The sequence below is a fragment of the Peromyscus californicus genome, unplaced genomic scaffold, assembly GCF_007827085.1.
Source record: "Peromyscus californicus insignis strain IS unplaced genomic scaffold, ASM782708v3 Scaffold_12__1_contigs__length_115047231, whole genome shotgun sequence".
NCBI classification, from domain to species: domain Eukaryota; kingdom Metazoa; phylum Chordata; class Mammalia; order Rodentia; family Cricetidae; genus Peromyscus; species Peromyscus californicus.
Window position 1 is genome coordinate 50,089,314 of NW_026294413.1, and position 25,689 is coordinate 50,115,002.

Sequence of the window (25,689 nt, forward strand, 5' to 3'; positions counted from 1 at the left end):
ATGACCTGAGACAACAAGTGTATCTAGATGCATACCTCATAGTAGTAACAGATTATATTTATTAAAATTAGAGGCAAAAATCTAAATGTTAGAAGGGTTTTATAAAAATAAATAGTATGTGTATGCTGGGATTTGGTGGAGACTCTGTCTTCACCTAGAGCATGCTTCTCTTCGTACTCAGCTGGAATCCATCACAGTGACATGTGTAGAAAATCTGTAAGTGATTTCCTACATTTTTTTTCTTTTGCTCTACTAACATACTGGATCATGTTGCTAGGTTATAATGCTATACAAATATCCCTTGCATTGCACAAAGACAGTTTACCTTCCAACATGCTAAACTTTTAAAAGCATCTAATTTAGACAGGCATTGTTTTTCTTTAGATTTTTTTCACAGTAGTTTCTAAAAGATTTAAAATTACATTTTCTTGTGTTCAATATTAGTACAAAGTTGTACTGGCCTTATGTGAGGCAGGATTTCTTCTTCTTTGTTTTTTTAAACATATCTGCTACAAGAACAACAAGCCATCTGAGTTATTTCTCCAGTTCCTACAGATATTCATTCTCAAAATATTATGAGTATAAAATACTCACTATAACTACTACAGTTTACCCCTTTGCAATTCTTGCTACCTCCTTTCTACTTTTAGAGAACTTGTTTTGACTATTCTTAACTGATGAATCAGCTTTTAATTTATTCAGCTTCCATGTGACTTTTGCGAAGGTTACTGTTGTAAATGCATTAACTTCTGACTTCACCGTTAATGCCCTTGCTGCTCTAGATTTACTTCTGCCCCTTTACTAGATTATTGGAAACTGGGATTATATAGCTTCCTTCTTCTTATTGAAGAGTATAATCAAAGCTGCAACTAGTTATCAGCTCCAATCCACAGTGCTGACCTGAACTACTTCATTATCTAGTTCCCATTTTCTCATAACCTTTCTCTGCATGGTGGAATTATTTACTGATATTTTCAATGCTGTAGAGGTGGGCTTTTTAAGATACATTGTTACTATTGGCTCCTGATCATGTGCTTTGTATTCAAACAATACTATTTGTGTATTGCCAGTGATTTAAAACTAATAGTTGCTTTGTAGCCCAATATGTATCTTTAAACATTGTGTGTGTGTGTGTGTGTGTGTGTGTGTGTGTGTGAGAGAGAGAGAGAGAGAGAGAGAGAGAGAGAGAGAGAGAGAGAGAGAGAGAGAGAGAGAGAGATGCCTGTTTTATGTTATAGGTCAAATCTAGCTTAATTTTATTTGCATTATTTTTCTGTTTCCAAAATGATTACATAAAAATAAGTGTTACTAACATCAATCATATTTCCATTTTCTTATCTGCAAATAAAATTTAATGCTTCCTACATTTTAAGGGCATATTCCCTAGGAGAATATGTTTGGTGACTGTTAGGATCTCTGTCTAGTACTTTCATCAGTATCACATACCTCTTTGTTTGTCATTTTTTCCTTCTATAAATTTCACAAATTGCCACAAAGGTTTTTTTTGTTTGTTTTAAACTGTTTTTCCTGGTAGGAATATATATTACCCAAATCTCTTCATTCTCTCATTTTTTATTGTACTTTCTACAGAGAGCATATTCCTGGATCTTGCTTGTTGGACATCTAGGTTGCCAATCAGAAAATATCTGTACTCACTGGTGATTATATTCCACTTTAATGTATTGAAAATGCTGTGATATGAATATTTGTTTACCATATTTGCCAATGTTTCTATGTATCACTTTTCCCTTTTATCTTTTCTCCTTTCCTACTGACTTGGGAGTCAAACATTCAATGTTTTGCTCTTTTCTGATGATTACCCACAATTTATAAAAACACCTACTTGTCATTTTCTACAAATATTCCCTCAAATAAGACAAAGCATTCTCAATCTGCTAATGCCTTCTTTCTCCTCTCCAGTGCTAACATCTTGTGAGAGTTCTTGTCCTCTCTAAGGATGGATGTGGGGGATGCAGCCAGGGTTGCTTACTTGTTCACTGTGTCATCAAAGACAGAAAGTTCCCACACAGAAAGGACAGCCAGGCAGTATTCGAAAATCATTTGTTTGCAGAGACTTCCTTGTCTGAGGGAAGAAAGCGGATTTTACATAACTGTAGCACCTGGCATCTGACAGACCCTTGAGCTGCAACACTGAGCAGGATGGATAGCAAAATTTAGCAGAGCTGAAGGTAATAACTGACATGATTGGAAATACTCTTGTACAAGGATTTCCTTGAGTAGTTAAAGAGTTTACAGTTTAAATCTGAAATGATCTAATTCGTACAAGCTCTTTTCTTAGTTTCTTGGTGTTTCTATAGTTCTCATATTCTAGTTTGTACCTTTATCCATGAAAAATACTCAGATAATCTCTTCTTTTGCCTTGATCATCATCCCTTTACAAACTTGTTTTTTGTACTATAATAGGTTTGAGATTTAACTAGCACACAATTATATATTTCCAGTTTACAGGTGAAGCATATACTCATGAAATCATCACCACAATTAAGACATATATATACATTTTATCACCCCAGAAGTTGACCGTACCTTATGTATCTCTTCCTGCTGCCATTCCAGGGACCCCTCCGCCATTCCCAGGCAACTGTTCCTCTCTTTTCTATCACTACAGATTAGTTTTTATTTTTTAGAATTTCATAAAAGCAGAGTGACACAGTGGGTACTCTTACTTGTCTGCTTTCTTTCAGTCCAAATAATGAATTTCAAATACATTCTCGCACTAAGTTTCTACTTGTGAGAATATTTCAGTTTGTGTATTCATGTGTTGTTATTTCTTATTTCTGTGACCAAATAAAGAAGCAACTTATGGGGAGAAGAGTTTCTTTCAGCTTACAGTTTGGAGGTATATCCTATCATGTCAGAAGAGTCATGTTGGTGAGAGTAGCCCTCAGCCATGGTGACAGAAACATGAAGCTCGTTCTAATCTGGATGGATGTGGAAGGACTAAACAAATACGAAGTGGGTCTGGGCTATGAAGAGGCTGCCCCCCTCCCCCCATAGCCTATCTCTCCGCTACATCCTGAACTTTCCACAGCCTCCCAGAACAGTGTAGCCAGCTGGAGAAGGGTTCAAACACATGAAACTGTTGGGGAGCATTTCCCAGTGAAACCACACTAGTCCACCCTTGATTCTTACATGCTAATGACTATTTCATAATGCAAAATGTCTCTATTCCAATTACAAAAGTCTTTAGTTAACAGTTTCAATGCTGTTCAAAAGTACAGTCTGTGGTGTGTGGGAGCCCATTCTCGGGTTCCCCGTGGCTTTACCCAGCAGGTCCGCATAGAGGATGATTAGACCACGGGCCTGAGTGCAGGTGTCTGAGATGGTCTGCACTTGCCTGTGCTGGGGAAGGAGGTCTTTTGCTCCACCCCTTGGCGTCTCTATAAAAACCCTGGGGCAGAGACAGTCGGGGCCCGTTGGAATAGGTTCCAGGCCCTCTTGAGGCTATCCTTTATTTTCTATCGTTTATCTCCGCAAGATTCTCCGCAATAAATCCTTCTATCTAATATTTCCTGCTGCTCGCACTCAAGAAAACTCTGGGGAACTGTGGGGTTGGTGGGTAAACACTCCACAGTGGTGAAACTTGAGTAACTGTGAGTCCCTATAAAATCAAAAGGCAAGTTACATATTTTCAACACAAAGTGATACAGAAGAAATAGTCTCATTGCAAAGTGAGAGGTTTGGGAGGATAAGAAAGCATCAAGCCAAAGCAAGATTGAAACCTAGCAGGACAAACATCAAACACTGCAATCCCATACAGGGCTCATGGTGAGTTCCAAAGGGCTTGGCTAGCCCTGCCCCTCCAACCCTGTTGTCTATAGCACCTGTGGCCTCTCTTGGGCTGCATGAACTTGGTGCCTACAGCTATGCTGGTGAAGATCCCATGTTTCAGGCATCTCCGGTTTTCCTGGATCTCCTCTGCAACTTGGACTTCACCTCAACAGCTTCATACACCGCACATTCAGGAGCTCCATGCAGGAAATCTGACCTGCTATTGGTTGCCTGGCCTAAGCAATTCAAAATGTTAATGAATGCCTCCGTGATCCCACTCTTGCATCTTGCATGCCTGTGACACTCGTACCATGTAGACTACACCAAGTTCTGCCAACCTGAAATGTTTAATCCAGATAATAGTGTGCATTTGAGGCTAAGCCTGGGAAAACAATTCCCAGGGCAACTCTGCTCCAGGAGGATTCATTTAAGTTTCTCTTTGCATAATCACTGTCTGTACAAATGAAAGCTCTGAGACAGGAGATATAACTCAGTCGGTAGAATGTTTGGCTATCATACACAAAGCCCTGAGTTTGATAACCCCCTGTGATCCCAGCACATAGCCACATAGCAGGTTTGAGGTCACCCTGGTTCATGAGACCTTGTCTCAAAAGACAAAACTCAATCAAACAATCCAATGAAGGTTTTCAAGTAAGTTTACATGATTACACTCTGGAGCTTTCATCAGTGGCATCTTTCATTGAAGGAAGGTTAGCCTTAATGTCTTGGTGCAAAATTCAGTGTTTTTCGTTAACAATTGCAGTCATTTCATCCACAACAGCACAATCCTCAGCTTTAACTGGGTTTAAGATCTCTTCCTTACTGAATTGCACACATTTAATATCTTTCTTTTCCATTCCCCCCACCACCCCTTACTGTAAATCTGGGTAAATGAAGTGACCAATAACCATTACACATCCTGAATGTTTCACTGTCTTGAAATTTTCTTCATCAACCAACTTAGTCTATTACTTCTAGATTCAGAGTCATTCAAATTGTTATGACTCAGACAGAATATAACCAGATTCTTCCCCCAGAATAGAATGTGACTAGCCTCTACTCTAGATTTCAATGGAGTCTTTCCCCCCTTGGGAACCTCAGGATCCCAAACTTTACTGTGTATATTTAATATTCTGGTCTCCTGTACTTTTATTAGAATGTACCATTAAACTCTGCATATAGCCCTCTTGGGTTTCTCTAGCCCACAGATTCAAATTCTCCATCAAACCACTTCCAAAGGCCCACAAACAATGTAATCATGGCAATAGCCTCATTCTCTGGTACCAATTTTCTATGTTAGTTATGTTGCTGTGAATAAAGACCAGAGTAGGAGAACTTAAAGGAGTTTATTTGGGCTCGTGTGTGAGGGCACAGTCCACTGTGATGGGGAATGCAAGGAGTGCCCATCTGGTATCGAGTAGAAGAAGATGAAGCCATTTGCTCACATCCAGATGAATCACAAAGCAGAGATGAAAGCAAAGAGTAAGTGGGCGTGGGCTGTAAAGCTCCAAGGCTCGCCCTCCATGGCCTACCTCTTCCAGTGAGGCTCCACTTCATAAAAGTCCCAGTCTCTGATCTTGATGTAACTTTGTTAAGTTAAAGCTAATCTAGATCTATCAAGAAATTTGTCCATTTCTTTTGGATTTTCCAATTTTGTGGAGTACAAGTTTTTGAAGAATGACCTGATGATTCTTTGCATTTCCTTAGAGGCATGGAAGGAGAGAGTACTGGGAGAGATGATTGAAATTGGAGGGCATTTGAGGGGTAAGGTAGCAACCTAGTGCAATGAAAACTCTCGGGAATCTATAAGGGTGATCCTAACGAAGACTCCTAGTATTAGGGGATACGGAGCCTGAATTGGTCATCCTCTCTAACCAGGCAAGCCTTCCAGTGGAGGGATGGAGACATCAACTCAGCCACAAAACCTTTGATCTACAATTTGTCCTGCCTGCAAGAAGCGCTGGGGCACAGGTGGTGCAGAACTTGTGGGAGTGACCAACAAGTGACTGTCCAATTTGAGACCCACACTTGACACTGCCTGGAGGGCCAGAAACCAGAGACTGGCTAGCCTAGAGACCTAGGATAGAACCAAACACAACTGGAAAAAGAAACCAATTAAATGATTCATAATGATACTCTGCTATACTTGTAGACTGGAGCCTAGCATACTCATCATCAGAGAGGCTTCCAAGTGATGGGAGAAGATGCAGAAATCCACAACCATTAGGTGGAGCTTGGGGAATCCTTTAGAAGAGGTGGAGGGGGAACTGTAGAAGCCAGAGGGGCCAAGGACAGCACAAGAAAATCGCTCACAGAATCAACTGACCAAGGCTCACAAGGGCTCACGGAGACCTCTGCAAAATGTTATGGCTGTGTAGCCTGGCGTTCTTGTGGGACACCTAACAGTGGGAGCAGGGGCTGTCTCTGATTCTTTTGCCTGCTTTTGGGAACTTCATCCTCCTACTGAGTTGCCTCATCCAGCCTTAATTTGAGGAGAAGTGCCTAGTCTTATTGCAACTTGATATGCCATGTTTGGTTGATAACCCTGAGAGGCCTGCCTTTTCTGAAGGGAAAGGAAGAGGAATAGATTTGAGGGAGAGGGGAGGGGGACTGGGGAGACAGGAGCTAGGGGAAGCTGTGGTCAAGATGCAATATATGAGAGAAGAATTTTAAAAAAGGAATGAAGGAATGAAGGAATGAAGGAAGGCAGGAAGGCAAGAAGGAAGAAGAAAAAAGAGAATACTCCCAATCTCCCAACACAACTCCACTAGATGGGGTCCAAGTGTTCAAACACAGGAGTCAAAGGAAGACCTTTCACATTCAAGCCACAGCAATCTGTTTTTTCTGTTTATGGATATTTGAATAGTTTTTATTTTTAGGCATTATAAGTAAAGCAGCTATGAACACTCATATGGAAGTTTTTGTACGGATACATGCTTTTGTTTCTCTTACAAAGAGGCTGAAATGGAATAGTTGGATCATCTGGAAGAAAATTTTAACTTTGTAGGAAAATCTGAGGTTGTTTTCAAAATGGCTTTTCCCATTTTACATTTCCACCAGAAATTTCAGAGTTCCACATAATATAAAACTCTTGGTAGCCAGAAATTTTAATTAGAGCCATTCTAACAGGTATATAGTGATATTATAGCTCCAATTTGTGTTTTCCAAACATGTGCTTATTTACTGTCGATATATTTTGGTAAAATATCTGCTCAGATTTTTCCTACTTTTTTATTGTTTGCTTTATGATTATTAAGTTTTGAAAGTTCACTACTGTCTTAGTTTGAGGTACTAGTATAATGAAACATCATGACTAAAAGTAAGTTGGGGAAGAAGGGGTTTGTTTGACTTACACTCCCACATTGTAGTCCATTACTGAAGGAAGTCAGGACAGGAACTCAAACAGGGCAGGAACCTGGATGCAGGAGTTGATGCAGAGGCCATGGAGGGGTCCTGATCACTAGGTTATTCAGCCTGCTTTCTTATAGAACCCAGGACCACCAGCCCAGGATGGCACCACAATAGACTGGGCCTTCCCCCATCAATCACTAATTAAGAAAATGCCCTACAGGTTTGCCTACAATCCAGTCTTATGGAAGCATTTTCTCAATTGTGGTTCCCTCCTCTAAGATGACTCTGGCTTGTGTCAAGTTGACATAACACTAATCAGCACAACTGACCCCTTGTTAACTTGACCTACAACACTTTTCAAGACATAACCTTTCCTTTTACTTTTTTATTTTTTGGTTCATCACCAAGATCTCAAATTAATAAATACCACAAACATAGAACATATTACAAAACAAAAATCTCATAGTCTGTACCAGTTCAAACACTTTGAAAGTTCAATCTCTGAAAAAATCCAAACTCTCTTTTAAAATCCAAAATCTTTTTTAAAAAAATTCCAAGTCTCGCAACTGTGGGCTCCTATAAAATCAAAAATAAGTTAAACACTTTCTTACATTCGCAATCTAAACAAAGCCAAACCAAACTCCAACCACATAAATAATTCAGTGCCGAGTGTCTGGTTGTCACTTACCGTCTTTCAAGCTCCTCCAAGGAGCTTGGGTCACTTCTCCATCTCTGCCCTCTGCAGCATGCTCAGCTTGTGTTTCAGTCTTCACTCCCCTGCTGCTGCTGTTTTTGGTAGTCACCCCATGGTCCTGTCATCTTCAAAATGCTGGAGTCCTCGGCTACACCTGGGCTGCACTTTCTCAATAGCCGCTCCTGGGCTCTCTTCATGGTGCCAAGCCTCAATTTTCCTCCACGACCCCTTCAATCTTGCGGTCTCTACCGCTACTCTGGCTGCACCTTCACCAATGGCCTCTCCTGGCCTCTCACAGTACCAAGCCTCAGCTGCTCTTCGTGACCCCTTCGTGCCTTCAAAACCAGTACCACCTGGGAAATTCTCACAAGTTACTGAGTCTGGCTGCTGGCACAACTTTATACACTGACTTCTAGCCCTACATGGAATTTGATTGTCAAATGTTTCTTCCTAGTTTGTATCTTTTCTCTTCAATCTTACAGCAGTGTCTTTGGAGAGAAATGTTTAATTTTGATGCATAATTTATTATTGCTTTCATTTTCAGACCATACACCTTTGGCATCATCTCAAAGAACATTTGTCTGGCAGTATCATGAAGATTCTCTCCTTTCTTTGCTTTTGGAGAATTTTGAAGTTTGGAATTTACTTTTAGACATACGATCCTCTTGAGGTTAAGTGTTATAAATGATGCCAGGAAGCCGGGCGGTGTTGGCACACGCCTTTAATCCCAGCACTCATGGGGCAGAGGCAGGAGGATCTCTGTGAGTTCAAGGCCGGCCTGGACTACAGAGTGAGTTCCAGGAAAGGTGCCAAAGCTACAAAGAGAAACCCTGTCTCAAAAAACCAAAAAATAAAATAAAATAAAATAAATGATCCCAGGTTTCAAAGTATGAAGAAAAATGGTTCTTTGTCATTTGTCTGTTTTTTAAATTTTCCATATGGCTATTCATTTGTTTGAGAAAACTCCCTGGAAAGTCTCCCCACTAGTTACCTTTGTTGCTTGGTCAAATATCAATGTTTCATAAATTAGTGGATTTATTTGCGCCTTTATGTTCAATACTTTCTTTTGCCTTAGACAAGTTCTCACTGTGTAGCTCTGGCTGGTCTGGAACTTGCTATGTAGACCAGGCTGGCCTCAAACTCACAGATATTCACCTATCTCTGCCTTCTGAGTGCTGGGATTAAAGGCATATGCCACCCATGCCTGACCTCAGTTTTTTTCTCATCTATTTGTAAAAATAATAACTATTACTTCAAGTCCATAGTTAGCCTTGACATAAGTAGTATCAACCCAGTTTTCATCATCTTCTTCAAAATTCCTTTGGCTACTATAGCATATTTATTTCCACATGGACTCTAGAATCTCTTAACTTTAAGAGGAAAGCAATATTAATTTTTTTTATTTTAGAAGTTTCATTGATCCTATGAATTATTTTGAATGGAATCAATACCTTAAGATTGTCACAAACATAGTGAGTGTATCTCTCCATTTACTTATATAGTCTTTAATTTGTCAGAAACCTTTTATACTTTTTCTACATACAAATTGTATACTTATTTTGTACAGGTTTGTCACTGTTTCATGCTTTATGTTAGAAACTGACATTATTTATTCAGTGTTTTGATTGATGCTGATAGATTATAGAACAATCTATAGCTTTCATAGAATAAGTTTATGTCATTGACCTTGATATGATTTTTCCCATTATTTCTTCTCTTTTTTCCTATATTTATTATATTGAAAATAGGTTTTTCTTCGTACACTATATTCTGATTACAGTTTCCCCTCCCCCAACTTCTCCCAGATCTCCCCCACATCCTCTCCCATCCAAATCCACAGTCCTTTTTCTCTTTCTCTCATTAGAAAACAGGTATCTAAAAGAATAATAACAAGATGAGATAAAGCAAAAACAAACCAGAATAGGGCAAAAAAACAAAGACAAATAAACAGAAGAAAAAGCCAAAAACAAAACAGAAGACACACGTATAGATGCACAGACACACACATTCACGCACCCAGAAATCCCATTTAAAAAAAAAAACCCACAACCATAATATATCTACAAAGGACCTGTAAAGTTTTATAAGAAACTCTCTGGGAAAGCATTATGAGACAAAGAACCTCCAAAAATGCCATTGAGCTCCATTTACATTGACGTGGACGTCCATTGCTGGGCATAGGGACACTTCTGAAGAGTGGTTTGCATACCTAGTGAGACTCCCTTGGGAAAAACTAAATTTTCATTTACAAGTGGTTGTCAATTGAAGATAGCTTCTGGGTTAAGGACAGGACCATGTGTCCACTTCCCTTCTTATGGCTGGGATCCCATCTGGACCAGACTCCTCCAGGCCCTATGCATACTGCCTCAGTCTCTGGGAGTTCACATGTACATCGGTCTTACTCTGTTTAGACAGCCTTGTTGCTTTGGTGTCCTCCATGCCCTCTGGCTCTTACATTCTTTCCACCTCCTCTTCCACAGAGTTCCCTGAGCCCTGAGGGAGAGCCTGGCGAGACACCCCATTTAGGACTGAGTGTTCCAAGGTCTCTCACTCTCTGTACATTGACTGACTGTGGGTCTCTGTATTTGTTCCCATCTGCTGCAGGAAGAAGCTTCTCTGATGATGACTGAGGAAGGCAGTGATCTACAAGTATAGCAGGATGTCATTAGGAGTCATTTTATCACTACATTCTATTAGTAGGACAGAAGTATTTGACTTTCCTCTAGGTCCCTGTCCTATTTAGTCTCAGGTTCTTGGCCACCCAAGCAGTGTTTGGGATGAGTTTCACTCATGGAGTGAGCCTTTAATCCAATCAGATACTGGTCAGTTACTCCTGTAAGCTTTTTGCTACTTACTACTGCACTAATGCATCTTACAGGCAGGTCACCATTATAGATCAAAAAGTTCGTGTATTTTTCATGGATTCTATCAAATTTCTATATTCATGGTCACTGTTCACCAACACTTGTTAGCCCTTTCCTTTCTGATATTGGCATTATTTTCTAATTATCTTCCCTATTTCAGTGGCTACAGTCACATTCAACATTAACTAGATACCTGTATTTTCTTTCTAATTTTAGGGATAAGTATCCTGTTTTTCTACGCTGTGAGATTTAGGTTTTTCCTAGAAGTTTTCTTCAAGCTAAACTTCCCCTTGTCTTACTTTGTTGAAAGATTTTAAATATATGTAATAAAAGGATGGTGGACTTAAATGCTTTACTGTTTATTGAGATTCTCTGTACAATTTCTTGTTTGTTTGTTAATACGTTGGATTACAGTAATTGACCTTTTAATGATATGCAAACCTTTTAATTCCTGGCACAAACCCCACAGAGACAAGATAATCTTTTTGTAACATAAATTGGATACACTTTTCTGAAGTACCTTTCAGGCTTTCTACTTTTTCTTCATGAGCAATGTTGGTCTCTTCTTTCCTCGTAGGCACTTCTGGCCTCTGATGCCAGGACAATGAAACCCTCTAAGAAAAGCTGGTAATGTTCTCCCTTCTTCAGTTTTATGAAAGAGTGCTATTTCTTCATTAAACATATAGTGCAATTCACCAGGGAAGCAATTGAGGTCTATAGTGTGTATACATATTGAAGTAATTCTGTATTTGGGATAGTTTCTCAGATTAGCTGTTTTTTTCTCCAATGAACTATGAGAGTCTTATAAAGAATTTTTCCATTCCATTCAAATTGACAGATTTATTAGTCAATAGCTACCTACCAAATTGTCAGGTTTTTTAGTCAGTCTTCTGCTGTTTATTAGTCGATACTGCCTTTAATGCCTTATAATATCTAAATTATGATAAGCTTTTGGTCTCAGTAATTTTTGTTTTGGTTTGGTTTGGTTTGTTTTTTTGTTTTGTTTTGTTTTTTGAGACTGGACCTCTCTGTAGCTTTTGGAGCATCTCAGTAATTTTATCTTTATACAAATTTACAAATTTAAATTGCTTCTTGTCTTTTTATTTTGTTTGGTGTTTATGTTTTGGCTTTATTTGGGCATCCTTTTCTAGTTTCTTAGGATTCAATGATATTTAATTCTAAAACCTGAGAAGGATGGTAAGGCTGTGGTTAGACAGGTTTTCTTAGTCCTGTTTGGTTTGACTACTGGCCAAGCAATATTCAATTCCCAGTTAACTCATTTCCTAGTGAAAACCAGGAAATAAAGGATACTTTCTCACGGTTCCTCTCGGGGAAGTTATCATAGAACAGTATTGGAAAAATGATAATACATATGTGTTGACTTGGGCCTAAGGTGGCATAAGGCAGAGTTCTATGATGCTATCTGCTACTCTTCCAGTGTGCCGGAACTGAATACAGTTTAGGTTAATGGTACCAAGCCACAGTTAATTATAGGAAAATCAGTGACACCGTTTGAGGTTTAAAAAAAAATCAGTAATTCTCAAAACCTGAAAAAAGAAATTAAAATCTCAACACATTGTTTCTTCTGAAAAACATCCATGGCAGTTTGAGCTGCAGGTGGACATCACTGATCTCCACAAGTGACCACTGTACTTGCTATTTTTACTGATAGTTATTTATGTCTTGGTGATCTCGAAAATCACTCAGCTTTCAGCATCTTCAGCTTCAAAGTCACAGGAAGCTGTGTCTGTCACACCACAGTACTTCATGAGCTTATTTGTAAGACTGGAAATGACTCCCAGCCATTTCCTTGAGCAATACTTGCTCCTAGGTCATCCCTGTTTTAAAGCCTTAGGGAGATGTGTAGAAGGAAGATTTCCAATGACTTCAGAAAAGTACTTGATCATAAGGAGAGGAAAACGTAAGGATAAAAAGCTGATTCTTCCTCCAGGTTAGAGGCAATTTTTTAGGCAGGTCTCACAGCTTCTCCATGTCACTCTTTCATATATAAAATGCAATTATGTTGTAAATTATGTCACTCACTGTACCCCTATAGCACCAATCCAGCCTAAGACTTAAAGTGCAGTATATGGAATTCTGAAAATCACCTACAGATCTAGCCATCTGCACTGGCTAATGTGAGTAGATACTGGGTAATGCATAAACCAATATTTGTCCTTAAAACACTTAGTTCCAGGGAATGACTGACTCTGGAATAAACTGCTTGCAAACACATAAGACAACTTGGACTGCAGGTCTAAGGGATGACAATTAGGAAGCCGGCTTTTAGGAAACCTGTACAATAGGAACAAAACCATTATGTTGCTTTTTACCTAGGAAAGCTCCCCCTGGAGAGAGGCGGCTTACTATTAAAAAATTATGTTATAGCAGTTCAGAGTAATTTTAAAAATTAGTTTCCATGGCTGGAAAAAAGAAGCATTATAATTGCACATTAGTATACCCTAAAGAATTCCTCCTTGCTTTATTGATTTCTAGGGCTCTTAGAAACATGTTTATTGCACTCACGCATCAAATGTATATGTACATGCATGTGTACACATGTGTGCAAGTACATGCTTATATGTTTTCAACACAAGTACACATGTGAGTGTGTACGTGGATGCTTACCTATATGTGTTAAGCACAAATACTAGGGTCTACCTTCGCTAGTTAGTATCCAAGGGAAATTTTAATGAGGAGATTGGCACTAGATTTTGGTTTGGGTTGGCTCTCTACATCTATGCATTCCATATCTGCAGATTTAACCAATCGTGAACCAAAACTATTAGAAAAAATGCAATTACACCAAAGATATAGACATTTTTGTTGTTATAGTGTTCAATTGTCTATTGGGAATTGACTCCGGGTACCCCTGCAGGTACTAAAATATACAGATACTACATCCTATTTATAAAAAATATTGTATGCATATAATTATATACATCCTTCCACATACTTTAAATCATCTCTGGGTGGCATACAGTGCCTGATACAATGCAAATAATATAGTTGCTGACCTATATTATTTAGAAGGGCAATACATGTTTGTTGATTTGATTTGACCTAAGGTGGCATAAGGCAGATTACCATAATGACCATAAGTCTATGTAAGTTTAGTACAGACAGATGATGATAATATACATACTACAATTTTGTTAATGTTTTGTTAACTCTCTGAGAATTTCACAGAATGTATTTTGATGGTATTCACCCCCCAATTCCAGATCCACCCACACCTCTCCTCCCTAACTCACCCAACTTCATATTCTCTTTTTTAAACCCATGGAGTCCAATATGTGTTGCATATATACTCTTGAGTGCTGGGCCTAAACCAAAAACCACATTCTTAAAGAAAACTGACTCTTCCTTTCCTAATGGCTACCAAATTCCAATAGCTTTTCAGCTATGGGTGGGGACTTCATGCCCTCCTTCTCTTCTCCATGCAGGGACTTTGTCTGGCTTGAGCTTTGGCAGGTCTTGTACATGCTGTCAAAAATTACTATGGGTTCAGATGTGCATCTGTCCTGCTGCATCCATCAAACACAGTTTCCTTGAAGTCATCTATCACTCTGGCTCTTACAATCTTTCTGTCCCCCTCTCCCACAAAGATCCGTGAGCTTTTGGGGAAGGGATGTGAAACAGACATCCTATTCAGGGTTTAATACTTCACAGTCTCTGCATTTGATCAGTTGTGGGTCTCTGTGTTAACTGCTATCTACCACTAAAATAAGCTTCTCTGATGAAGAATGTGAGCTTCACTGATCTACTGATATAGCAATAAGTTTTTAGGAATTGTCTTTATACTATATACATTCAGTAGACTAGTAGTAGTAGGTTCTCCCCTTGTGCATATGACCTATTTTAACACAAGTTTTAGGCCCAGATAATGGTACCAGATATGGATTTTATCACATGGACTATACCTTAAACCCAGAAACAGAAATGGTTGGTGACTCCCATAACAGTCATACTACTATTACACCAGCAGGCATACCTTTTCAGGACAGTCATTGTTGTAATTCACAGGGTTTACAGATGGGTAAGACCAATGATTACTTTTCTTCTATGGCAGTGCACATTAACACTTAACCACACCATGAAGCCGGGCAGTGGTGGCACACTCCTTTAATCCCAGCACTTGGGAGGCAGAGTCAGGTGGATCTCTGTGAGTTCGAGGCCAGCCTGGGCTACAGAGTGAGTTCCAGGAAAGGCACAAAGCTACACAGAGAAACCCCGTCTCAAAAAACCAAGAAAAAAAATCACCATGAACGGTAGACAGTAGGGTGGAAGCTTCCTGCTTGATTTTTCCATGTTTTAAGATGTTAGTATATGGTATTCTCAGCAATAAGGTCTTCTCATCAAGTTCTGAAGGGTAACTAAGAACAATGGCTTGAGCATACATTCAAATATTCTTTATCTTACTGCAGAGATAATTGCTCAGCCATGTTTGTTGCTGCTCTATTCACAATAGCCAGAAAATAGAAACAGTTTATATACCCATCAACTGCTGAATAGAAAATGAAAATGTGGTACATTTTCATGACAGAATATTATTCAATTATTATAAAAAAGAAATATGAAATTCACAGGTAAATTACCTTAAGTGAGGTAACCCAGGCCCAGAAAGACATCACTTGTTTTTTTTTTTTCCATATGTAGATGTTGGCTTTGAATCTTCAGTTATGTGTGTTTCATGTGTAATACCAATGGAGGTCAAGAAATTAATAAGGGTCCATGAGGAAGAAAGAAGGGAGATAGAATATAGATGTAGAATTAAAGGCGGAAAATGTTCTAATGGGACAGTAAAAACTCAATGGGGAATCAGGGTAGAGGAGGAAATAGAGGCAGGGATAACTAACACTAAACTTTTTTGAAAAAGCCATAAAGAAACATACTACTGTAGATACTTCCTAAAATATATACAGACATAATTTTTTAAAAGTAGTTTCCATCCATGGTTGGTTGAAACTATTCACAGACAACACTCATGTATTGAGGAAATGATACAACTACTCTTTCTTACCATTTCCAACATTTTATCTACTACACATAATCTAGGGATGTTTGGGGCTAGCACAAAAGAGATGTGCAGGTCATATGTAAATACACTTTTCTGATTCTCAACACATTCACCTCAGAATAGTTCTGACAGGAAGCCAAATAAAGAACCTTAAGTAAAAGGATGTGATGCTCACTTTCTAAGTTAATTATAGACTATGACTTCATACCTGTGAGAAAGAGGTGCTTTCTAAATAAAAAGAACATGATATGCTAAATAAGTCATTTGGAAACAGATAGAGAGCATCATTTCTAACACTTGGAATGTTTAATTATTTTGAACAAATACCCCATTCACAGAAACCCGAGTATCAGACGGTGCCTCTTTGGCTGTGAAGTATGAAAGATGCCTGCAAAGCATGGAGGAAAAGCCCTTTTTAGTAGCAATTCAGGAACGTACCTAACATTCCAGTCAGATATTTATAGTAGCCCATGTGGGTAAGAAATCATACACAATATATATGTAATAATTAAGATATATGAAATATACATTGTATATGTATATATGTATATGAATGTATATCTTCTACTAAAACTACATTAAATTTCTGGCCATTTCAACTAGAAACTTGGCTACAGGTTGCCAGCATTCCTGGCAAACTCACTTGGATGTCCCTAACCCAACTCAGATTTATCTTAAACTGAAATCTGGATTTCCCCCTCATATCTGCCTTTCTCCTTGACTGTTCAGACTCCATAAATGGCATCTGTAATTTTAAGTAGCTTCACACCCAGAAGCCTGGGAGTCACACGTGTCATACCCTCTCCCACACATTCCACATGCAGCCCTTCACCACACCTTGGCAACAGAATTTACCATTTAATGCAGATTTGCTCATTTCTCCCTTCCTGAGGCACTCTACACTGAGACTGCATTATCTCATGCCTGCACTATCCCTGGGCTCTCGTGACAGTTTTTTATAGGATGAACAGCAATCATAGTGACATTTGTCAAACATAAGTTAACTCACATTAGTATTTAATCAAGGTTATTGATAGATTGAGTGATAGCATTTAATTGTAAGACCAGCATAACTTCCATGTACAGGTTCATGCACAATTTCCACATATGCTATGGTTTGAATGTGTGGCTCCTCAAATTCATGTGTTAGAAATTTGATCCAAGTGGCAATGTTTGGGATATGGGTCTCAAAAGAGATTTTTCAGTCATGAGGACTGTCTTTCATGGATGCATTAATAACTACTATAAAAGGGGCATGGACTGGGTTCATTCTCTCCTAGCCTTTTGTCTTCCATTATGTGACATTAGAAATACATTCTTGATGGCTGACAAGATGGGGAAAGGCACTTGCCACCAAGTCTCATGACCTGAGTTTGATCCCCAGAACTCACATAGTTAAAGGTAGGATATTAAACCTCAAGTTTTCCTCAGACATCTGTACATCTGCCATGGCCTCTCTCCTGTCATACACCACACACACACACACACACACACACACACACACACACACACACACACACACACACACTAAATAAATAAATAAATAAATAAATAAATAAATAAATAAATAAAGGAAAATATTTTTAAAATATCAAAGGGCAGCAATTAAATCTTGGATTTCTCAGTCTCCATAACCATGAGATTATAAATCTGTTAGTTATGAATCATCCAAGCTTGAGTATTCTGCAATAGCCATATCAACAAACTAAACAATTTGTAGCCCAATTCTTCCCAACCAAAAGTTCAGTAAACTCCACCCCCACTGAATTGGGGCTAGCCTTGTGACTCACTTCTAATTAATTAATGACATGCAGTGGAAATGACAGAGTGTAACTTGCTGAGCTCAGTCCAAAAGAGCCACCAATGTCTTAAAGTTTTTGTTGTATAAGTTTTCTACTTCTATGGTTTGACAAGATATTTTTAGTGAATGGAATTTTTTTCCCTAACTTCTTTCTCAATGTGCTTGTTACTTGTATATAAGAAGGCTACTGGTTTTCCTGTATTAATTTTGTCTCCTGCTACTTTTCTACATGTATCAATTGTAGATTTCTGCTGGGCTCTTTGAGGCCTTTTATGTATAGAATCAGACAATCTACAGAGAAGGATTTTTTGACTACTTCTTTTCCTATTTGCATTCCCATGTCTTATTGCCAGACACAAGACTTATGGTACCATATTCAGTGAGGGTTGGGGAGAGCACTGCATTCTTCTGATAAATGGAGACAGTATTACACTGACTCCTAATGACTTATACCCACAGATCAGTGCATCTCTCAACCCTCATCAGAAAAGCTTCTTTTTGTAACAGATGATGATTAGCACCAAGACTCACACTGGTCAAGGTGAAGAGAAAAAGACTGCAGAATGCTCATTTAGGAATGGGACATCTCTATCATACACCCTCCCCCTGAGGCACAGGGATTGTTGTGGAAGAAGGGGTGGGAAATTTTCAGAACCAGAAGTGGTACATGGTAAGGAAACAGTGTCTTCTGGACACAGCAGGGCAGTTGCACATACGAACTCGCATATGGCAGTTGCACATACGAACTCGCATATGGTTGAGACAACCTGCACAAGACCTGTAGAAAATCCCAGCATGGAAAAGGGAGCCACAAGGTCACAACCTTGGCCAAGGAGCAATTGACCTGCAGAAAATCCCAGCATGGAAAAGGGAGCTACACAAAGTCCCAACCTTGGTCAAGGAGCAATTGACCTGTAGAAAATCCCAGCATGGAAAGGGGAGTTACACAAGGTCCCAACCTTGGCCAAGGAGCAATTGATAGCTTCTAGGAGAAGAGTCCATTTTTTAAGGTTGTGGTCCCTGGTAGGATGACCATGCTCCAGTGAGTATCACACATCCAATAGTACGTGGACAGAACAAATTGGACTTGGGTTTTTAAAGGAAAAGGAGGGGGCACAGGATTTGGAAATGGAGATAGAACTGGGGGAAGTGAAATGAAGGGTGAACATAATCAAAACACATTGTACAAAATTATCAAATACCTGACAAAAAGACAGAGAAAAAAGTCCACCAGGCTGCCAGCTATTTTCTTTGAGACCTGGTGTTTTGGGTAGAAGCCTACAAAAGCTCAATTGTCATGAGACCACTGTTCTAGAAAGCCACACACAGGGACCACAGTGAACACTCTCAGCTGAGAGCTAGCGTCTCCCACCAGTCACATCTTCAATCCCCCTGACTGTAGCCCCAGACAACTTGTGGCCATGATCACATAATAAGACCATAAATGAAAACTGACAGTCAGCTGCTTTCTGAATTACTAACAACAGACAAACTTTTGAGTAAAAATAAAATTGTCGTTCTTATGTCACTAAGCTTTGGAGTAATTTGAAAAACAGTAAATAGACTAGATTCCCACAGACACAGAATCTGGCTCCTTGCCATTCCCTGAGTTCTCTAGCCTCTGCTATCCAGCGTGCTACCTGCTACCACATCAGGCTCCGCCCACACTGGGCTTTGCTTATTCCAGCTGCTGAAGCTGTCATTCTCCGTGCTTAGAATGCACTCTTCACCTGCCTAGCACTTTCTCAGCTCATGACTTTTAACCTTTTTTTTTTTCAGGAAGCTAAAGGATATACAGAAGAAATGTTTGGATGATTTTTGCTGTGTGTGTGTGGGGGGGGGTAAGATAAATAAATTTAAGCAAAATTATCCAGTGACTGGAAGGAATTAGTGGTAAAGAAGAGATCTATGATACAGGAGAGAATATGACAGGAAAGATATAGCCAGACAGTCTTTCTTCTGATGTGATAAAGAAAGAAGCCTAAAGATACTTCCTGCATGCACAATAATCCTGCTCTATCATGACAGCTAATCCATGGGACCAGATCAGTGGACTCAGACTCTGTTTTCCCTTAGGATCAGTCACTGGGAAGTTGACTTTAACTGATTTCTTTTTTCACTTGGCAATGGCCACTCCTCTCAAAATAACCCTCTTGGTCCTGGCTCCTTTAGAATTCCAGAATTTTCTCTCATTCCTCCCCACTGAAGTCCTCTGTTACTAACAGATGATCTACTGTATTCTGGGGTTTCTAACTCCCAAATGTTTTATAATAATCCATTTATTAAACCATGCTCAAATTATGCTAATTTCGGTGACATTCATTTCTGACTGGACACCTGACAAGTGTGCTTGGGAGAGCTGCTAAGTAGGTAGAAATGGTATGAAATGTGAAGCGGGCAATAAACTCAACATCTGATGCCATTCTGGTTAAAACTGAAACATGAACAGTTAAGTCACTAAAAAAAAATTACTGTTGAACTAAACAACAGAATGAAAGGGTTATAGGACTGTCATAAACACTTTGTGTATATGTATATACATGTGCACACATACACATGATGCTTACATAGTACAAAAAAACTTCCATTAACAGGGAATCAAGTGTTTCTTCTTTTGTTTCTTGAAGTTCTGAGCCATGGGAGTCCATGGTTATTACAGGAAATCATCCTGATGAGTCATTTTGTTCCTCCTCAGTCACCACACAACTGCGGATTTAGAACATCACCTTTGCCACACACATCACAGCAGCCTCTCCGAAGTTAAATACTGTGTTATTGTCTAAGTTCTTCAGAACAGGAAAAAATAAATCTCTCTCTCAATTATGGCAGATGTGCTCTGCCTGCATCCACTGAGCCTACATCAACTCTGGAAATGACTCTGTCTCCTGAGAATAAAAGACAAAATTGTAAATGAGAACCCTGATTCAAGTTGATATACTTCCATTTCCAACATCCTTAACAGGCTTGTTTTTAAGGATTTTTAATATTAATATGACTACAATTATCATATCTTCACTGATAAAAAGAGAAACTCTAACATAGTCACACTGTGTGCACTTGTTGGGTGCACAGCAGGATTCTAAGAAATCACATAAACCGAATCATGCGATACTCATGTCAATCCTATTATGCAAGCACACCATGGCTCTATTTCTAATGAGGAAACAAAAGTATGAGCAGTTACACAAGGTCATATCCAGCTAGACTTGTATGGAAGACATGCAGCACATAGGCAAGAGAGCTGACAATTCACAACTGGAATACGTGTGAGATGATCTTCAGGGTTTTCTTCTTGCCATGCTAGCTGCCAAGGGATGTTTTATAACCTGGAGAATCTGGATGTGTTTTGACCTCAAGATTCTCCAGGAAGTGACTTTTTCCCAGCTCTAAGTTCTCTGAAAGAAAAGATTCCCAAATCAAACTAGCGGTGAAGCTCTTTGCTCTAACTTGCCCTTTGCATAATTCCATGTGAGATTCCAGGAAAGCAGAGACACTCTGGGAATCAGAAAAGGCATTCTCCCACTTCCTCTGCACAAAACAGCTGTCATTCAGAGTGGATTCCTAATGTTGATAAAGATGCAGAGACTAAAACCTCCGTGCACTCTGGCGGGGATGTAAGCTGCCCAAAAAGTCTGTAATTCCTCAAAACTTAAGGACAGAATTTCATGAGACCCACTTCTTTTCTCACTGGGGTACAAAGCCATAAGGAACTGAATACAAATACACAGCAGATACTTGTACCCCAACAACCACAGCAGCCTTAGTCACAATAGCCAAATCCTGGGGACAACCCATGTGTCCCCAAATAATGGATAAATCAATGAATGAACAATGGATAAATGAATGAATGAACATTAGTGGACCTTAAACATAATGAACTTGTTTGTCACACTACAATACTAATGAATCCTGAATATATATGCTATAGGAAATGGGCAAGATACAAACAGATAAACATAATATTACATTATCATGCAATATCTAGACTAGGAAAATTTATAGAAACAGAAAGTCAAGGGATGTCTACCAAGACCCAGGAAGGAGTCGTGTCACATAACAAGTAGAAAACTCCTTTACCTGCTGAACCATCTCACTGCATTCCTCCCCAGGGTTTGTACTTAGGGTTGTAGAAAGATGGAAAGAACGCAAGTTTTATTCTTTCATCAAAAAAAAGTTAAAATCCAAGTTGATAAGCTTGCTTGGCATCTTCAGGGAGTTAAGGTGCTAGAGAACCAAGAACCCTTCCTTAAATGTAAGCAGGGGCAGGTGTCATCATGGGGTACTAGGCCAGGTACTAAGAAGCCACTGAACACAGTCACTCTCCATGGAGAGAACAGTTTAATTGAAAGACAAATAAACAAACAAATGAATAAAACCTGTCCAGCTACTCGGACATTGGAGAACTACTCCCAGCTACAAAAGCTTGTTGGGTTTTATGTGGGTGGACACAGGGCAGGCAGCTCAGAAGCAAGACAGCCAGGTGGTTAGCCTGGGGACTTTTTTCAGACAGATGAGGTGTTGACAGTTACAGTTAGAGATTCAGGCAGCCTTTAAGGGCTTCTGAGGAATGCTTTAGGATTCCATTTCCTAGCAAACCCCAGGTCAGCGGGGACTTGAGTCCTTACCACCAGCATCGCCACTGTGGGGCCTGCTTTGAGGACATAACATTCCAGCCTTTGCTTATGACAAAGGGCAATGGTGAACCTCTGGCTACTTCCGGTTGAGTGGGCACATTGGAAAAGGTTTGTCTGGAATGTTAGTCCAAAGCAGGGGCTCAAACCAGCAAGTGACAGTAGGAAACCTGAGGGAATTCCATCAGAAGCATCTGGCTCACAGAGCATATGATCAGCTCATCGATTTCTTTTTTCCTTAAAAATCTCTGAAGAGCCTGGTACCCCTGAGGGCCGTGGGGATACCTGGGGTCTGGTTAGCCACCTGAGACCATGTTGGTGTCCTAGAGCCATGCTGATACCGGGGCCATGGTGACATCTGGGCCTGAGCTGCTGCCGAGAGTCATATCTGAGTCCATGGTCCATAGGAACCATACCTGTTGAAATCTGAGGGCTGGGTTGAACAGGCACCACCCTTTGCTGGCACTGGGAGAGCTGACCATGCCCTTCGCTGGCCACTACAACAAAAGAGCTGGCCCCACCCCTCACCACAGACATGGAAGAGCTGGCCCAGATGGCATGGTGTAGAAGAGCTGGCTCCACCCCTTGCCTGAGAGGGTTGGTCTCAGCAGCCTAGACTGACCTAATCAGCTACCTACCACTCAGGCACACATGCAGGACTTTGAGTTGGCCCAAACCAACATCTAACCCATCTATGACCTGCTGGAGTGATGAAGGGACTGGTCCTGATGAACCACAGCTACAGGACCTCCATGACTTGGGGCAACAGCAGGATAACTGAGAGAAGTTTCAATGAAAGTCTAGTATTGATGGTGTACCAGAAGCCGGAAGCCTTGAACCAACTCATTGCAGTGAACATTTATAAGTAAAGCTGAGTGGACAAAAGGGTATACTGCATGATACACTGGAGCTCCCAATACCACTAAGATGAATGAAGAGGTGATAGAGAGACAGAAAGATGGAGGAGTAAAATGTGGTTTTTGTTTTGTTTTTAATTAATATTTTTTAAATTTCCTTTTGTGGGGATGCTATGAGGGTAAGGGACGGATATGGAGGACTAGGAAATGAGCAAGATTGGGGGCATGATGTGAAATTCCCAAAGAATCAATAAAAATTTAAATTTAAAAAAAAACTCTGAAGAGGTGGGATTGATTATTAATATGAGTAGAATATGAATCAGAGAGCCCAGGAGAAGAAAGGCATGAGCCATGAGCCCACAGGAGACATAGTGAGAGTCCTTCATTGGCGTCAGCTCCCAGGGGTGGGACTCTGCATGCCAGCTCCTGTTCATTTTTAATCCGTCCTTCCACCTGGCCAGATTGATTTACATAGTTAACAGCATTCTTCATTGAGGAAGAAACAAGTGCCTCCCGGTCACCAAGTAGAGGGCTTTTCAGTTTTGTGGGACCACTAAATCTGGGGGCTGAGCTGTTGTGGAATAGTTGGAGGTCCCAGGTTGATTCCTGGATTGCATCTGCCAGCTGGAAGGAAATCTGCTGGGACAGATAGAGACTATGGATAGGAGGTGAAGTTTGGAGTTTAGGGGAATCTTTATCTTGGGCATATATTTGAAACTTCCAAGCCTATTACATGGTCCTGGTAGTTGGGAAGGTAGGAAGGAGCCCTAAGACCAAGTCAAACAAAAAGCCCATCCTTGGGGACAGGTGGGACAGGTGGGGGCACTTAAGCTGTTGATTGACAGGAGTACTTAATCAGACAAGGGACATGGAGCAGGTTTGAGCTGGGGCAGATGGACCAAGTTGTAACTCCCTGAAGCTTACATGCATCTTTTAAGGTTGACAAAAAAGAGGTCAGCAGGACTACTGGCTGTTTTAATCTGCATTGAAGTCCTCATTCTAGAGAAAGCAGTTAATAAGTGTCTGCAGACAGCCCAAGCAGGCTCATGCCTTTGAGCTGTAGCACAAATAAAGACTGAAAAGTTATTAACACAAACAGGAACATTCATCTGCACAAGACAGAAATGTCCTGGAAGGAAAGAGAACAGAAAGAGGGGAAGCAAGGTGTGAGGACCTGAAGAGTTCTGGGAAATAAGCATGAACACTCTTCCCTCTGTCCTGATGTCCTCATATCACCACATTAAGAGGGTTTGAGACATACAGAATGGACAGAGATGTCTCTGGCACTTTTAAGTCTATATTTATAACAGAAAACCAAAGGAAAAAATTTGAGACTGTCACTATGTTAATTTTAATGATTTTTTAAAGTTTTAGTAGCCAGTACTTAAAACTGTCACCAGCAGTAATCACTTACCACAACTCTATTGATTTAAAAAGATATTTAACACTGATGTGTTAGAGTTTGAAGTTCAAATTTTTAATAATCATGTTATTATATTTAAGTCAGTGATGGTTATTTTTGGTTGTCAACTTGACTACATCTGGAATTAACTAAAACCCAAAAGTGGATGGCATATCTGTGAGGGGTTTTGCTTATTTTGACGTGAGAAGACCCACTTCTAATCTGAATTTTTGAGGTAGGAAGACACACCTTTACTCCAGATCTTTTTTTTTTTTTTTTTGGTTTTTCGAGACAGGGTTTCTCTGTGTAGCTTTGCGCCTTTCCTGGAACTCGCTTTGGAGACCAGGCTGGCCTCGAACTCACAGAGATCCGCCTGGCTCTGCCTCCCGAGTGCTGGGATTAAAGGCGTGCGCCACCACCGCCCGGCTACTCCAGATCTTTTGAACTGGGTAAACCCACCTCTAACCTGGACCATACATGGGAAAAAGAAGCTTTTGTTCTTTGCCTGCTTACTCTTACCTCACTAGCAAGTCCATTCCTTCACTGGCATTAGAGCCTACTTCTTTGGGATTCTGGCATATACTAAAAACCAGATGACACAGCCAGCCTCATGAACTGAATAACTACTGGATTCTTAGACCCTTCATTCATAAGAAGTCATTGTTGGATTAGCTGGACCACAGCCCACAAGTCATTCTAATAAATCCCCTTTCTATATATATAGAGAGAGAGAGACAGAGATTTGTTCTATAAGTTTTATTACTCTAGAGTAGTGGTTCTCAACCTTCCCAATGTTGCAACCCTTTAATACAGTTCCTCATATTGTGGTGACCCCGATCATGAAATTTTTTTCATTTTTACTCCATAACTATAATTTTGCTACTGTTATGAATCGTAATGTAAATATATGATATGTAGGATATCTAGTATGTTACCCCTGTGAAAGGGTCATTCAACTCCCAAAGAGGTTGCAACCCATAGGTTGAGAACCACTACTCTAGAGAACACTGACTGATACAGTCTCATTTTTTGAATAACTTAAATCACTTCCTCAGACCCTGAAAACCTGAATAACTTGTATAAACTTTTGTCTTTTGTTTGTATCTAGAAATGCCCAATCATTTACCATGAGACAGATGCTTGATTATTGAGAGTGGTCACTGAAGAAGCAATAAATCACCACTGGAGCATATGGAAATAGTAAAAAGCAAGGTGTTCTTATGGAGTCCACTTGGATCCAACACAACTCAAACACTTAGTCAATATAGGAAAGAAAA

General features: G+C 39.8%; 1 pseudogene; it reads right to left on the reverse strand.

Annotated features, from left to right (window-relative positions):
* The window catches only part of LOC128107878 (coronin-1B-like), a 44,682-nt pseudogene extending 22,131 nt beyond the window's left edge, over nt 1-22,551 (reverse strand).
* Between the last annotated feature and the right edge of the window lie 3,138 nt (nt 22,552-25,689).